General features: G+C 46.6%; 1 protein-coding gene across 1 annotated transcript in view; it reads right to left on the reverse strand.

Moving 5' to 3' along the window:
* BBX (BBX high mobility group box domain containing) overlaps window positions 1-14,522 on the reverse strand; it is a 142,318-nt gene extending 127,796 nt beyond the window's left edge. The window contains 2 exon segments of the mRNA XM_052793782.1: window positions 10,946-11,018; window positions 14,392-14,522. The gene's annotated coding sequence lies outside the window, so the exon portion shown is untranslated.
* Between the last annotated feature and the right edge of the window lie 308 nt (window positions 14,523-14,830).

Raw genomic sequence — 14,830 nt, forward strand, 5'->3', positions numbered from 1 at the left:
CTTTGCTTCGATTTTCTTCTAATTTCTATTTACCTTTCTAATCTAATCTTTTTATATTTAGTTATACAAGACTACAATAACTGTTGAGACTTTGAATACCCTATACATTGATATGAAAGAATACAGAAAAACAGGACAAAGACAGATCATGAAACCTATGCTTGCGCTGGGGAGAGAAGCGCATAAAAACACTTCTTGAAGTGTGCAATTCCTCCTTGGGCAGTGGGGGCGGGCAAGCAAAATTGCAATATGTGAGTAGTTTGTATAACTGTGCCACCAGGCCTCAGGCACACTCTACATTTCTGAGCACAACCTTTCTACTACCTGAGGTCTAACTCTGCATTCCTTAATGGTCACAGATACTGCTACACAGTTCCCCTGCTGCTGAAAAACTGCGCGGAGCTGCAGAGTCAATACATGTTATCAAGCTCTTTGACTCTGCCCAGATGCTATTAATATTTTGGTAGGGTGGGGGTTAGAATTCTTTACCTGTGTTAGCCCACAGAGTTGCTATGACATATTTACCTTTTTTTTTTTTCCTTATTCTTTCTTCATCTAATACATTAATAATACATTCAGCATCCAGTAACCAGCGTGGTTTCACTTTTTGGTTTCTGGACACCAGTGGTGCTAGATTCATTCCTGGAAGTTATAAAGTCCCCCTTCAACCATTAAAGTCACAGTCACATGCCACATAGTCTAGAGAAAAGCTTGCAACAGCAATTTTAAAATAATCACTTCAATTTTTTTTAACGTTAAGTACATATCTTTGTAAACAGACAGGTATCTGTTGATCTGTATCAGCTAGAAGCTACGGAGGGGGTCTAGCTCCCACAAATAAAAGGTTAATATGGCCACAGTGTCACCTAGTGAGCTAGTCTGCATTCCTTGATGGCAGAAGATACTGCCCAAGGCATCTGTTATTACAAATAGAAACTTCGGATAATGGATACTGAAGTCATCTGAGAAAATATATTCAGCTTAACAGAAACAGATACAGTTACAAATTAATCTTTTCTGAACAAAGAAATCAGATCCAAATTTTAATCAGATGTTATTGGTGCTAAATGTATTTTAATAAAAAATACCTAATTATAAATTACCTTTCAATTATGACAAGCCAATGTTAAATTCTACTATAATATTATATAACTCAATTTATATTAAATTAAAATAAATTGCAAATGTTTGATGTTAAAACTGTAAACAAAGTTCAAATACTGAACAGGTAAGTCTTCATCGAAGGACCAAGAACAAGGTTTAGAACTAAGTTACCTGAAAGCAGTAACTTCCACTGCATTTGCAGAGAAAATGTATTTGCTCCGTAAGTCACTTAGTGGAGTTTGGTGCAAAGTTGAGAAACTAACTGGGAATTGAAAAAGCAAGATCACTTGTTCTCTTCCTCATCTGAGAAAGCAAAGCAGAGAAGTTTGAGTTTTACTAGTTCTAAAAGCTTGCGTTCCGTTACAGTAGAATTGGTTACCTTATTAGGGATAATATTTTACTTATATTTTAAGTGCAAACTCTATTTGCATTAACTTGTGTGTACGTGTGTGCTCGTGCATGAGTGTGGCTTTATTAAATAGGACATTTTTAAAGGCCACAATTTAAAAAAAAGCACAATTTGTCATGTCCTAAATCAAAACTTTCTTAACAGTTGCCATCTAAATAAATGCATGTAAGTCAGGTAATCACTTAGAAAGTGTGCAGGCATACAGTGCATCCTCTGAACTAACAAAAAAGTAGTGCCAAATGTAGTGTAAAGGCTATATTTAGCAACACATTTTAACGGTCGTCTACCAATAGAGATTGCTTCTGAGAAAACAAATACAGAAATACCAAAGCAAAATGAGATTAAAAGCACAAATTTAAACCAAGTGTTTACTGACCAAAATCATGATTTAAATCAGTTCAGTAGGTATAACGGGAATGTCAAGGCAGCAGACACGTACAGAGGGGCTCACAAGGGCGAGGAATACCAGGTGTAAAAACCTCCCTGCTTTCACTGTGCCTGCCCCCACTCCCTCCTTCAGCCCAGCTCAATCTCTGCAAAGCCTGTTAGCGCTCCACAAAACACCATCCCCCACTCACAAAGATTTTTTTTTTCTCTAGAATCCTTGAATAAGAACACATACTGTCCTCACTGAAGACCTGCACTGTGCCCTTCTCTCCTGAGACCGACTGCATGGGGATGTCTGTGATGACTGCCTCACCTCCCGTTTTGATGTCTCTCTCTCTGTCTCCGTAAGTGAAGAGTAACAGTAAACTTCAAATGCAGTCCTGCGAGTCCATCCAGGAAAGCAAAACTGCACACAGAAACTAGATCACCCGTGGCACAGAAACCAGCAGGACAATTCTCAGACAAAACAGTATCTGTCCAGTTTTCTCAGGTGCTTCCCTCCCCGGACTCCGGCATCCTCTCGCTTGCTTCGGCCCCATCACCACACAGCGCAGCAAAACAGAAAGCTCAACAGGGACATCCTCGAGAGTCCACTTCACTATCTAAATAAATAATCCGTTTCCTCTAGACATGTTTCTCAGGAGGGCAGGATCTTCCTTTGCTGATTAAAAACCAGGAAGACTTTGCAGGCATGCAGGCCCAAAGCTTTGTTTGGAGCTCCCACCTGAACAGCAGGCCACCCCTGAGTAACAGCAAACTAAGCGGAGATTTCAAAACCTGCAACTAAGCATCCAGATCCCTTCGACAGCTTCCTCCAAAGGAAACTGATGCTCCAAACTGTGGTGAGGGCCCTCATGGTGTGAGATTTTGCCTGGGTCACTTTTAACCATAGACTTTATTTACCTTCTGCTGTTTCTGGTACACAATGCTGAGGTGAGACAGATGAGCACAAGCAAGCACATACAAGAGATGCAAGGAAAATACTGAGTTACTACCAAGGGAAACACTTAAAAGATAATTTTCCCCTCACACGCACAAGGGCAATTCTCCCTGATATTAATGGGAAGTGGACACATTCAACCAACCGTTACACTTAGCCATCCGTAATTTACTTCCCTTGTTTAAGGTTTTCTGTACTAAGAAATAAAGTTTAAAACTTCCTCCCCTTGCTCTAGTTCTGACACTTGTGCTCTTTATTTAATCCAACAGTTTTAAAAGAATGGCACTGGAGCTTGTGCTCATGTTTTCAGCAACGGAACCCACTTTTAATCAATAGAACAGAGGAAGCAAGTTGTGAATAGTTACTTGCATTAATGTATTTGCTACCAGTTCTGTCATTTTTCATTTTGTAGACACCAAACTTCCCCCTATAAACACCTCTGTTTCTCCAAAAGCAGCTGGAAATTAATGATGCTATTTTTATTTTCTTATTAATTTGTATGCCATAGCTCTGTAATCAGTGCTGGATCATGCTGCAATTTTGCATACTTGTTTCAAAATATATTATGAGCACTTGATGACTGATGTTTAACACAATGTATGAAAGAGTATCTTAAACAAATTAGAGGGAATAAATATAAATAAAGACACTTAAGTAAGAAAAAAAATTACAGACATATTCAAACAATATGAAACTCACAAGTTTGTGACACAGAGCACTCACTGATTAGAACTGAGCCAGGCAGGAAGTTTGCACTTTTCAACATGAAATCTGGGTACAAAGAAACCTTTTGCAAAGAGAAAGAATATCTGAAGCCAGACTTACCAATGAAATGGAGGCAATAATGCTACTTCCTTCCAAATCCATCATCTCCAACCATTGATTTGCAGAACATCAGAATGTTTTCTTTGCCTAGCCATATAACCAACTTGGGAAGCAAACATACTTGCACAAAATGGCATACATGCCAAAAGATGTATCATCTACCAAACAGCATTCTCACACTTCATGCTCTTCTACCCTCTTCTTATTTATGGGAACTCTGCATATTTCAGCAATGCCTCTGTTCCCAGCTCCTCCTGCATTGCTCATCATCAGGTCAGGGACTGTCTATAAGCTTGTGCACTGATCACTCAGTACAACAGGTGCATGACCCTGGCAGGACTATCTGCACATCAATAATTGAGAATAATGTGAAATCTGCAGCTTTCCTGAAGAATTACAGGCCGCCAGCAACTTTGGGCAGCAGATCCGTGAAGGGGTGCACATTGCTGATGCGGCTCTGGTTCTGGCTTTTTGTTCAAGAATCCAATTGCACAGTTGTAGCTGCAGGATTGAGCTCTTCAGTAGTTAGGACAAGATACACTGATGTCTCTGTACTTTACCCCGTAAGGAAAATAAAATAAAATCAGCATGATGTGGCTCACTGTAGAACTGCTATTGCTCAAAGACCACTTGTGGAAAGCAAATCAAACATGGCCAACCACAAAAGTGCCTTTTACATCAACCTGGCAAAAAAGAGTGACTTCCTCTCAACTTTCACAGACAGATTTTAATGCAGAACATCACAACATTTCAGCTCCACTGACTTTTGTGGAGTTACTTCACACTGAAGAGGCTAAAAGATAAGAAATCAAGTTCTCCCTCACTCCTTCCATTCTCTCCCAAGTTTTTCTTTATCCAGCTTCCTCTCCAAATCTCTTGTGATGTCGTTCTCTTAAATATTGCTTTGACAACCACAAAATAACGCGTCCTCTCACATACACAAACAAAAACCTAGGATTATTTGCTTCATAAAAGAACACACAGGCTGAAGAGTGAAGACTTAGTATTCTGCAGCAAGAGACATAATCCTAACTATTACCGTGTGACATGCCTTCCCCACTCCCATTGCTGGATAACTCCTGATTGTGTAGGACATGGGTGCAAACAAGAAACAAAAAACCCAACAACAACAAGAAAGAGACAGACAACTTCTGACGAGGCATATGTTTAAAAGCCCTTACACAGCTGGCAGAAAAAGTATACTGGGGAAAGAACTGAAAGGTAAGGGTTCAAAGCCATTAACCCAACAGCATTGAAGTACTGCCTGGCACACTCAGCAGTACGGTGTAGTCACCAATACATGACCCAGCCCACCAGAGGCCCAGGACCAGGTTTAAGCTTTCCTCACTTGAGTCCTGCCACGGGCCACTTCAGCTCTCACCAACAGTACCAAGGAGCAGGCCTTTCACGTGTGCGCTCGGCCCTGCCACGGGGAACGCTGGGTTTCAGAAGAGCAGGACGGAGCCCCTCCTGAGAGCGCGGACGGCAGAAATCTTCCTGTTGCTACAACTATGTAAGAGGAGAGTAACCCCGCAGCCGGGCACGCAGTTAGTGTGGTTTCACAATGCCTCAAAGCCGACTCCTCAACAATTTGCTACATACGTACTGCCTTTCAGAAATAAATAAATAAACAAATAAATAAATAAAAACAAAAAAACCCCCACCAAACAAAAATCACCAAATAGGCAGAAGGAAGACACACCTTCCCACTTCACCTCAGCAAGGGAAGGTGTAGACAGGACTTGTTAAGCTTCTTGTCAAGAGAGCTTCCACTTGAATTAAGTTCCATAGATCCCATGTTGTGCAAGTCCACTCAACTATTCTTCTTTCCTGAATGAGGCTCTTTGTGACACCAAGGGTCAATAAAATGCTGTTTCTCATTTTCAGCAATTGGTACATTTTATAAAATCTCTTATATGGAAACACCCACGTGGAAGATTTCTGACAATAAAAATTCCATGCTTCCTAAGAAACTGATTTTCTTCGTGTAGTCTCATAAAATCCTGTTAACTTTCCTTCCCCTCGCTAAAAATTGGAATTTTGTTGTACTAGCTTTATTTGTACGCAGATATGCCTGAAGCTAGTTTATTTTCACATGCTGAATTGTCCATGCTCATAAGGACTTGCTATTACATTATGCATCTGTGTGCTATAAAGGAAAAGGCATGAACGCTGGAAAGTGTCAAAACCATGCTTTTCCTCTTTGTTGATTCATCTTTTATGTAATCAAATTTATAAATATTAAAAATAATAAAATGCTGCTATCATCGTGAGAATACTACAATTAGGTCTATGCTTAGGCATTAAGTAAAGTATGCTCTCCTCCTCAAATACAACTCCTATTTTAAAATCAAAGTCAACCTATAAGCTCAGGAACAAAACACTAGTAATCAGCATATCTGAAAATCTTACAGGATGAAATATGTTTAGCAGGTTTAGAAATAAAAGCTCAATTAGTAAGTTACCCTATTTATGACAATACTGCTAGACCGTCAAAGTAACTGCTTCTGTCAATTCCATGTTTCATAAGAAAGTTGTGATTTCGCATTAGATTACGAATATGAAAAATAATTTAATTGTAAAGAACTATTTCAGACCAACACGTATTTTTAAAACTTTGCTATAAAAACCAATATCTTCATAAAATTAATACAAGGAAGTTAGTATTAGATAGTATAATATAATAAATAGTGTAACATACACAGCAGCTTAAATACCACGTTTAGTGGCAAAAACTATTAAGTAAGCTCTCCTCCTACTTTAGACTCCCCTGCCAATAAATATAACTGAACTGAAAGTCAGTAACTTCACACTATTCTGAAGGTGTTTTGGGTTTTGGTTGGGGGTTTTTTTGGTTTGTTGGTTTGGTTTTGTTTGGTTTTTTGTTTTGTTTTGTTTTTTAAGTAGTATTATGAATGAAAGTTGAGTATTACCAAAAGATGCTCACCTGGCACAGAATTCAGTGAGACAACTCACATGTCAAGACAGTTATCTACCAGGAAGTCTTCAGAGTGGTAGCATACACCAAGGGAAAGAACACAAAACTAAGGTGTCAGATGCAGATTTTATTCCATTCCCTGCTAATGCTAACCTGCTAAGTGACTGCAGGCAAGCCTACGCTCCTTCACTGCTTTGTATCTCAGATGCCTAAAACAAGGATAAAAATGATGGTTCCTTGTTTTGAGGTGTGTGATTACAGTATGACTTACGTACTTCGCCAGACAGGACATAAGCACATGAATAAGACAATGCCTACAACTGCCAGTTATTAATAATATCATTATTATTGAGAGAGTAACGTGATTTTTTTTTTCCTTTTCTAAGCAATGCAATCGAACAGCGGCCCATGAAGCCATTCTTAAAGTTAGTGTAATTCTTATGCTGATTCAGGTCTGACCCCTTCTGAAACTGTCAAGAAGGCTGACAGCTGTAGGAGTCTTTTGTGAAATTCACACGTCCACTAGTAACAGGCTCACCAAATTGCTCTCGGACAGAAACACTGTATCCTCACTGATCTTAAAAAAATAAAAATAAAATAATAAAAAGGAAGTAAATCCTAACAATCATTTGACATAAAACAGAATGAAAAAGCTTCTCACAATGATACACCAGGTAAGGGGGAAACATGGTAGAAGGAAAAGAATTAAAGTTAATACTACAGAAGTCAGAAATTTGACTTTTTCCCGTTTCTTCTCAAGAATATTTTGAATACATATAACTGTTATTTCAATCCAGCTTTAGAAACTCCTAAGTAATAAAAGAAAAACATAAATTAAGGTTACAGTAAGGTAAAACACTGCTTTAGAAAAAAAAAAATCCAACTTAATTCACTCAGGAAAACTGCTCCAATATAGGGGTACCATATGATTTAATGATACAGGGAAGTATCGTTAGTCTCCATTTGCAGGTGGCCAAGGGACATGTGGCTGTGCTTCCAGGAATAAACTCTGACCCTGGAAACCACCAGCAGGGCCATGGCAGTGCCACTTATTCCACCGGCAGCTGCGGCAGGCCAACCCCGTGGCAGTGCACGGGAAGTCCAACCTGGGTCCAAAATTTGGAAAGCGGCCTCTGGTTTTGACTGCATCGCTTGTCAGAGCTCACAGAGACAGCCTGTGGCACACCCAGAAATTAAAATCAGAGCTTCATTTCAGTTCCAACTGTAATTTACAATACCTGCCTCCACCAACAAGCCACCTTCAGATAAAGAGGGAGGCCTGAACACTACATGTGCCACGTACCGTCGGAAGAGAGGCAGTGTTTCACCACCCAGGTGCCCAGATTTCACTGCAAGTGCATTTACAACCTTCACACTACAGCAGAGCCTTGCACGCCGCAGGTGTCATCTACCTTACCTGCACTTTCCCCACTGCCACATGCTCTGGAAAAGTAACTGTCCCCAGCTCCCTGGGTCAAAACTTCCTTTCTTCATACCACTCTGCTACCAGCTCTATGCCAGAAGACCGCCCTGCCTAATGCCACGTTGACTGAACTTCAGAGTCGTTGCGCATCCTCAGCCTGCAGACCACGAGCGGCAGCAACCTGGAATAACTTTAAGCTCTGAATGTGAGCAATTGTATCAGTGAATTTAACATGACTTGTCATCTGCTTAAAGATATTCACACGCTTACAGGATCGCAAGCTCTGGAACCACTAATTTACTAACAAAGTGTGTTAAGATCATTCTGGATGAAAAGGAAAAATGTTACCTATGAAATAACTGCACGATTGCCTCTGATATTTTATGTGGAAAACTGACATTTAATATCTTTAATTATTCACACAGCAGCTATGAAAGAGAAAGGTTTTTCTCCTTGAACAGGAAAATAAACATGGACAAATTCCTCTCACCATCACTCCTACACTCCTTTCCTAAATAAACCTCCTGCTGAAACCAATGGAAGTTTTGAAGGCGATGGGTTTACAGCAAGCAGCCCCCAAAAAACTCAAAAGCATCGAGGGCAAGCTTCTTAAATATTCCAAGTTTACCTCGACACAGAAACCAGTTACATTTCTGCTAAGTTATGTGTCTGGTTGAAATGGTTTATCAGCTTGCTGTGCCAAGAGGGGCAGTAGTATGCAACGAACTTTTGAGACCATGGGCCAGTTTTTGAAGCATTCACAAGGCCCCTCGCTAAGCGGCTCACCCCCTTATAGCTTGTGACACACAAGCACTCCACCCTGCGCTTGTTAACCAAGACCAGAACCCAGGTGTCTCTCCTGTATGTCAAGACTGAATTACTAAACTCAATTCACGAACAGTTACTTTACTGAGCACTGTATAATAAAAGAAATCTTTGCTTTTACCAAAATAAAAGCTCTCTAAAGTAAATGGAAGTTTCTGGTCATGGACAAATCTAACAAAATCTCTATTCTCCCCTTAACTAGGCACATTATTTTTATTACCTTTTTTTAAGCTAAGAGGAAATGTATTTCTCTGCTTTCTCTAAAGCTTCTATTATGCCTTTTTCTTCAAAAAGATACCCTGCCCTTCTTTTCTTTGTAATTTGTTCACACCAGTTCAACATCAGGTAAGACCTACATTTAGCACTATGCACAAAACTGAGGTCCATTCCTCTTAAAGCAGTGGGCAGATTATGATCACCACTTCATTTCTAGGATCAAAATTCCATGCATCCAAAAGACTTCACCACATAAAATCAAAACCAGATAATGACTGAAGATACTACCTGAAGCAAGGTCCCTGAGCTATTCTTGTTCAGTACCCTTTACTATTACTCCAAATAAAGAAAAAGTCCTTGACACTTACAGCACTCTAAACTGACTCTTACCTGAAAACACAGAAAATTAAGTTCAGAAACCAGTACATTTGTATTTGGCTCTGAACAACAGTTTGAAGCCTATCTGCCAGTTTTTTAATTTCCCAATACGTTTTTACTTTGTAAAAATTTTTGCACCAATTACTCTACATAGAACACGATCCTTGTCAGTAATGCTATAAAACTGAAAGCAATATTATCCTATGCAACCAGTCTGTCAAAGAATTTCAGTAACTTAATTTGGCGTATATACTCTCAGACCTACACATACCAACCTCACTGCCCACAAAATCCGAAAACTGAAATTTGGGTGTCATTCTACAGGAACTGGAAAACAGGCAGAATCCTCCCTTCGAACTATCTCCCCACAGTGGTGATCCCAGCCTCAAGACTAGCTTTGTGGTCATAATATCACACCAGAACAGCTGCTCCCAACAGCCCCCTTCAAGCCAGCCTGTTTGGGACCATCACTTATCCTATGTCTGCTATACACTGCCTGGAAAAGGTCAAGAGTATGTTATTAATCATTCGCATTTAAGAGTACTAAGCTTACCCCAAATACATGTCTTGTCTTGTTTTTAATTATGTACACAATAGTACCATGAAACAAATATTACCTCCCACTTCCCCATTTTGGGCCAAATGCAGTTCAGTGCCACCATGGGTGACTGTATGAGAAGCGCTCCAAGTGCCAGTCATTTTATGTCATCTACAAACATGACCCCACAAATTTAGACCCTCTTCTTTAAACTACCACTTCAGCTTAAAAGATGTCAAACCCTTCAAAAGGTGTCAAAACTTTTCCCAGCACACAGGTTAAAAAAAAAAAAAAAAAAAAAAAGTTTGTGTACCTGAAAGCTTAGGAATACTAGTAAATTAGTCACTAAGATTCATCTTTCAAATTGATAGGTACCTGCATTAATCAATGCCAAAAGAAAAAACACAGAAAGAGCATGGATGGAATTCTAATTAGCTCTCCGTTTATGTGTTAAAACCGAAACAACTCGTGTTGCAGTAGTATTACAGTTCTGCTAAACTTCTCACTGATTCTTGACCTCCAGAGATTTCTAATTACCTATTCTGTTTATATTTTCATATTCTTCCTACCACTGAATTTTAAAAGGACTTCACATTCCCATTAAGTTTTCGACCTGTGTGCTGCACTTTGCATATTCTAATGCTACTTTGGGTTAAAACTTTTGCCCGAAGTCAATCGGCTGGTTACCTTTACAAAAACAAGGTTTAAGAAAACGAGAAAAAAGAAAAGAAGTGAAGAGAGATCTGAATATGCACAGTCTTTTAATTCTCAGGTTATTCAGACCCACCCCTACATACAAACTTTGTAATCTAGCAGTTGCTATGAGCACCTGGAGAAGACATGTTTTCTGAGGCACTAAAACCTGAATAAGCATCTTCCATGTAAAAAGTGGCAGCGTGAGGACCTCTACCTTATCAATGAAAACCGAATTCTTTTTCCGTGTGTACAGTTTACATACTTACCCAGGAAGGCAAATGGAAATTACAGACAGACGAAGATGAAGCTGTCTCAAAGCCTTTGTCATGTGATAGTGACCTATAAAGTATCAAATAAAGGCATATCATCAGCACACCATGATTTTACAATATTGCAACTCACCACAACGCCAACAAGAGGAGAGATCCCAAAACTTGAAACTTGCTTCCTCCTCACCCCCACCCCAGATAAGTTGTCATTAAAACAAGATGACAGTCGCAGGAAACAAAAGATGCACCGTGTCTTTAAAGGGCATTAGGATTGGGCAAACAGAGCAAATCATCTGAGTGTGCATCAGCAGGGTGGGTTATTTTTCCTCTGTGTCCCTCGTACACACGGATGCATGTTTATGCGCGCACACAGACACACATACGTACATGCAGGGATGCATCACGTAATTATTTACACGCACACACAGAGAAACACGCACGCATTATCAAAATAAAAGGCAGAAAGTTGACCCCCATCTGCAAGGAGGCATACGTAACAATAACCCACGGGAACTTACACAAGTGAGCGATCAATCCCCGCGCGTGGACAAGCCAAACAACGCAAAATTAACACCAAGAATAAGCCGCCAGGCTGCAGGTACGAGATCCACCCGGGGAGACAAGACAGACAGACAGAGGGACGGACGGAAGGCTGCAACACCGTAACACAGTTTCAGGTAATGCCCGCTCCCCCCCGGCGGAGCCCAGCCGAGCCGGCCCGAGTCCGGCGACCGCCCAGCCAGCCCCTCCACCGCCGCGGCCCGCGGGGAGAGCGGCGAGACCCCCGGCCGCCGCGGGGGGAGCGGCGTTCGCAGCCGCCGCCCGCCCCCGCCCGTGCAAAGTGTAGGGCCACCGGAATCCGGGCTCCGGGGTGGGGTGGAAAGAAAAGGTATTAAATATGGAGAAAGACCGCCGTGACCCAGGGTTTTCCCGTCTCCCCCCCCCCCCCCCCCGCGCGCCCCCCCCGCCCCCGGTCACCATCAAGTTTGCATCTTAGTTACAAAATGTCGATCTTGAAGGCTGACAAGACACAGGGAGAGGGGGAGAGAGAAAGAGAGAGAGAGCGAGAGAGAGTGTGAGTGAGTGAGAGAGAGAGAGAAGAGAGAGTCCATCTTGCTTTGAGGGGGGAGGAGAGGAGCAATAATGCAGCGCATAAATCTCACCCTCCCGGGGGAAAAGTCTGCACAACACCTTTGGGGGCGGGCGGGCGGGCAGGGAAGGGGCGGCGGCGCGGGGAGGGGGCGCGGGGGGCTCCCCGTTCCTCCCAGCTGCCCTCCCCGGCGGGATCTGGCGAGGCAGGCTGGCAGCAAACACCTCCCTGCTGCTCCCCTCCTCCTCCCCGCGGGCCCGGGCGATGATCCCGCTGCTGCCGCCGCCGCTGCCACCGGGGAGGAGGTGCCGCCGCCGCCGCCGCCGCCGCCGCCGGGAGAGCCACATGGAGACCGGCACCCCGTCTCTGCCCCGGCGGCCGGGCCGGGCCCCTCCGCCGCCCCACCGGGCTGCGGGACTTGGACGTGTCACCAGCAGGACGGGCAATGGTTTCGGCGCCCCAGGCCCGAGTGACCACCGCCGGCCTGGCGGCGCCCCGGCCTCCCCGCACACACTCACCTCCGGAAAAAAACTTTTAACCGCGGGCCTCCCCCGGAAAAAGTGGCGAATCCGCCCCGAACACGGTTAAAGCCCCGCGGCCCCCCGGCTCGGCTGGCGGCGAGCGGGGGAGACCCGGGCACGGTCCTTCCCCGCCCCGGCGGGGAGGGAGGGAGGAGGCAGGCAGGCAGGCAGGGAGAGAGGGAGGGAGGGAGGGAGGGAGAGAGGGAGGGAGGGGGCGGGCAGCCGCCTGCCGGTGCCTCTCGCCCCGCCGCCGTACATGTCGCCTCGGCGGCTCTCGCATCGCTTCGTTTTACCTTCCTCATTCAGCGGCGGCGGGCTGCCACCGATATTTCTAACGCAAACCTGCTGCCGTGCGGCGCCCGGGATTAACGCGATTGCCTCCCTTCCCCTGCCTCCAGCCCTTCCTTCCCCGTCCTCCTCCTCCTCGCAAACCTACACTGGATCGGCTCTCCTCACAGCCATGCAAGTTTCATACATTGCAAATAAACCCGAGAGGAGGAAGAGCGAAGCGGCTGGCGGGGGGGGGAGGAGAAGGAGGAGGAGGAGGAGGAGGGCTGCTTTCTGTAATTTACCAGCGACCCGATCTCGCAGCAGCAAATAACAGCCGAGCACCCATCCGGCTGCCGGCGGCGGAGAGAGCCCCCCCCGAGGCGGCCGCCCCCTCCCCGGGGCGCCCCTCGCCAAGTTTTCTGTCATCGCGACCACCCAATGTCACAACTTACCTTCAGAAATAGGACTTCGCGCGGCCGAGGCCTGCCGCCGCCTCCCCCCCGGCCCCCGCCCGCCTCCCTTTCTCCCTCTCCACCTTAAACTTATTGACACAACATAATCCCACATCCACGCGAAACTCCGGCAGGGCCGCCCGCCCCCGCCCCCCGCTGCCCACCGCCGCCGCCGCCCCGGGTGCATCGCCGATGACTACCGGAAAACGCACAGCCCAACTCTCCGGCCGAGCCCGGCCGCTGTTGTTGTCGGGGTCGGCGCCGGGGTTTTTCCTCCCGCTCCCCCCCCCCCCCACCACCCTACGCCCCGTGCGGCCGCCGGATCGGCTCCCTCGCCCTCTCCGATTTTATATCCCGGCCCCCCCCCCCGTCTCCCGGCGGCGGCGCGGAGCCCCCCCAGGCCGGCGGCAGCCGATACCGATCTGCACACTCGTCCCTGCGCCTCGCCTCGCCGCCCCTCGGGATGAAGTTTCGTTTCTGCCTGCCGCGATTTCCCTGTCAAGTCCCCCCGGAGGCACACACCGAGCGGCGGCCGATGGCCATCCCTCCTCCTCCTCCTCGCCCTCCTTCCCCTTCCTCCCTCCGCCGCGGCCGCCGCTGCTCTTGCCTCTCTCTCTCTGTGGCGGCGAGAGGTGCCTGGTTTCAAACGCAGCCTGGCACTGGCTGGCCTACCCCTGTCGCCTTCTTCTTCTGGGTTTTTTTTTTTTGGTTGGGTTTTTTTTTTTTAAATGCACTGCGCTGTATTGCAATTCACCTCGCCGGCCCCTCCCCGGTAAAACACCCCCGGTCACCCCTGCCCTCCCGGCCGGGCAGAGGGCTGTCGGCACCAACCCACCCGTCCTCCCCTGCCCAAACTTTCAAACGAAGGCAGGGCTGAGGAGACGGAGGAAAAGTGACTGGGAGCCGCGGCAGCCGCCGCGCAGGGCAGGGGAAGCTCCGCGCCTCCCTCCCGGCCGCCAACGCCGCGGGGGGGGCCCAGGGGGGCTGCCCCGCCGCCGGGGCGCGGAGGGGAAAGTGTGGGGCGAGGGCACCCCTCTCCCTGCCCGCCGCTGCCCGTCCCCGTCCGTCCCCCTGTCGCCCGGCGAGGGGCGGCGGGCGGCGCGCACTCACCTCGGCGGGGCCGGCGGGCGGGCGGGCAGCGCGCCGCTGGGCCGGAGCGAGGCGCGGCGCGCAGCGGAGCCCCTCCGCCTCGGCGCCCGCGGAACGCGGCTCCACACAGAGCCATGCAACCCGGGCAGCGCCACAACACTCCCCGGGATATAAGACGGCCCGCCATTGGCCGGCGCGCTGAGGGACGGGCTCGCCAGCCATTCAGCGGCGCCGTTACACCCGCGGCCCGCGAGGGAGCCGCTGGCGCACACACTCCCCGCACACACTCACACAAAGATCGTCGCGCTGCTCTTCGCAGGGTTTGAGGAGCCGGCGGTGGCGGTGGCGGAGCGGGGCAGGTAGCGGGGGCCGCCGGCCACCAGCCCCCGGCGCCGAGGGGAGCGCGGAGCCGCGCCGGCCACGGCGCCGGCAGCCGCTGTCCATTGGCCGCCCGGGGAGG

The sequence above is a fragment of the Harpia harpyja genome, chromosome 8 (assembly GCF_026419915.1).
Source record: "Harpia harpyja isolate bHarHar1 chromosome 8, bHarHar1 primary haplotype, whole genome shotgun sequence".
In the NCBI taxonomy this organism is placed as follows: domain Eukaryota; kingdom Metazoa; phylum Chordata; class Aves; order Accipitriformes; family Accipitridae; genus Harpia; species Harpia harpyja.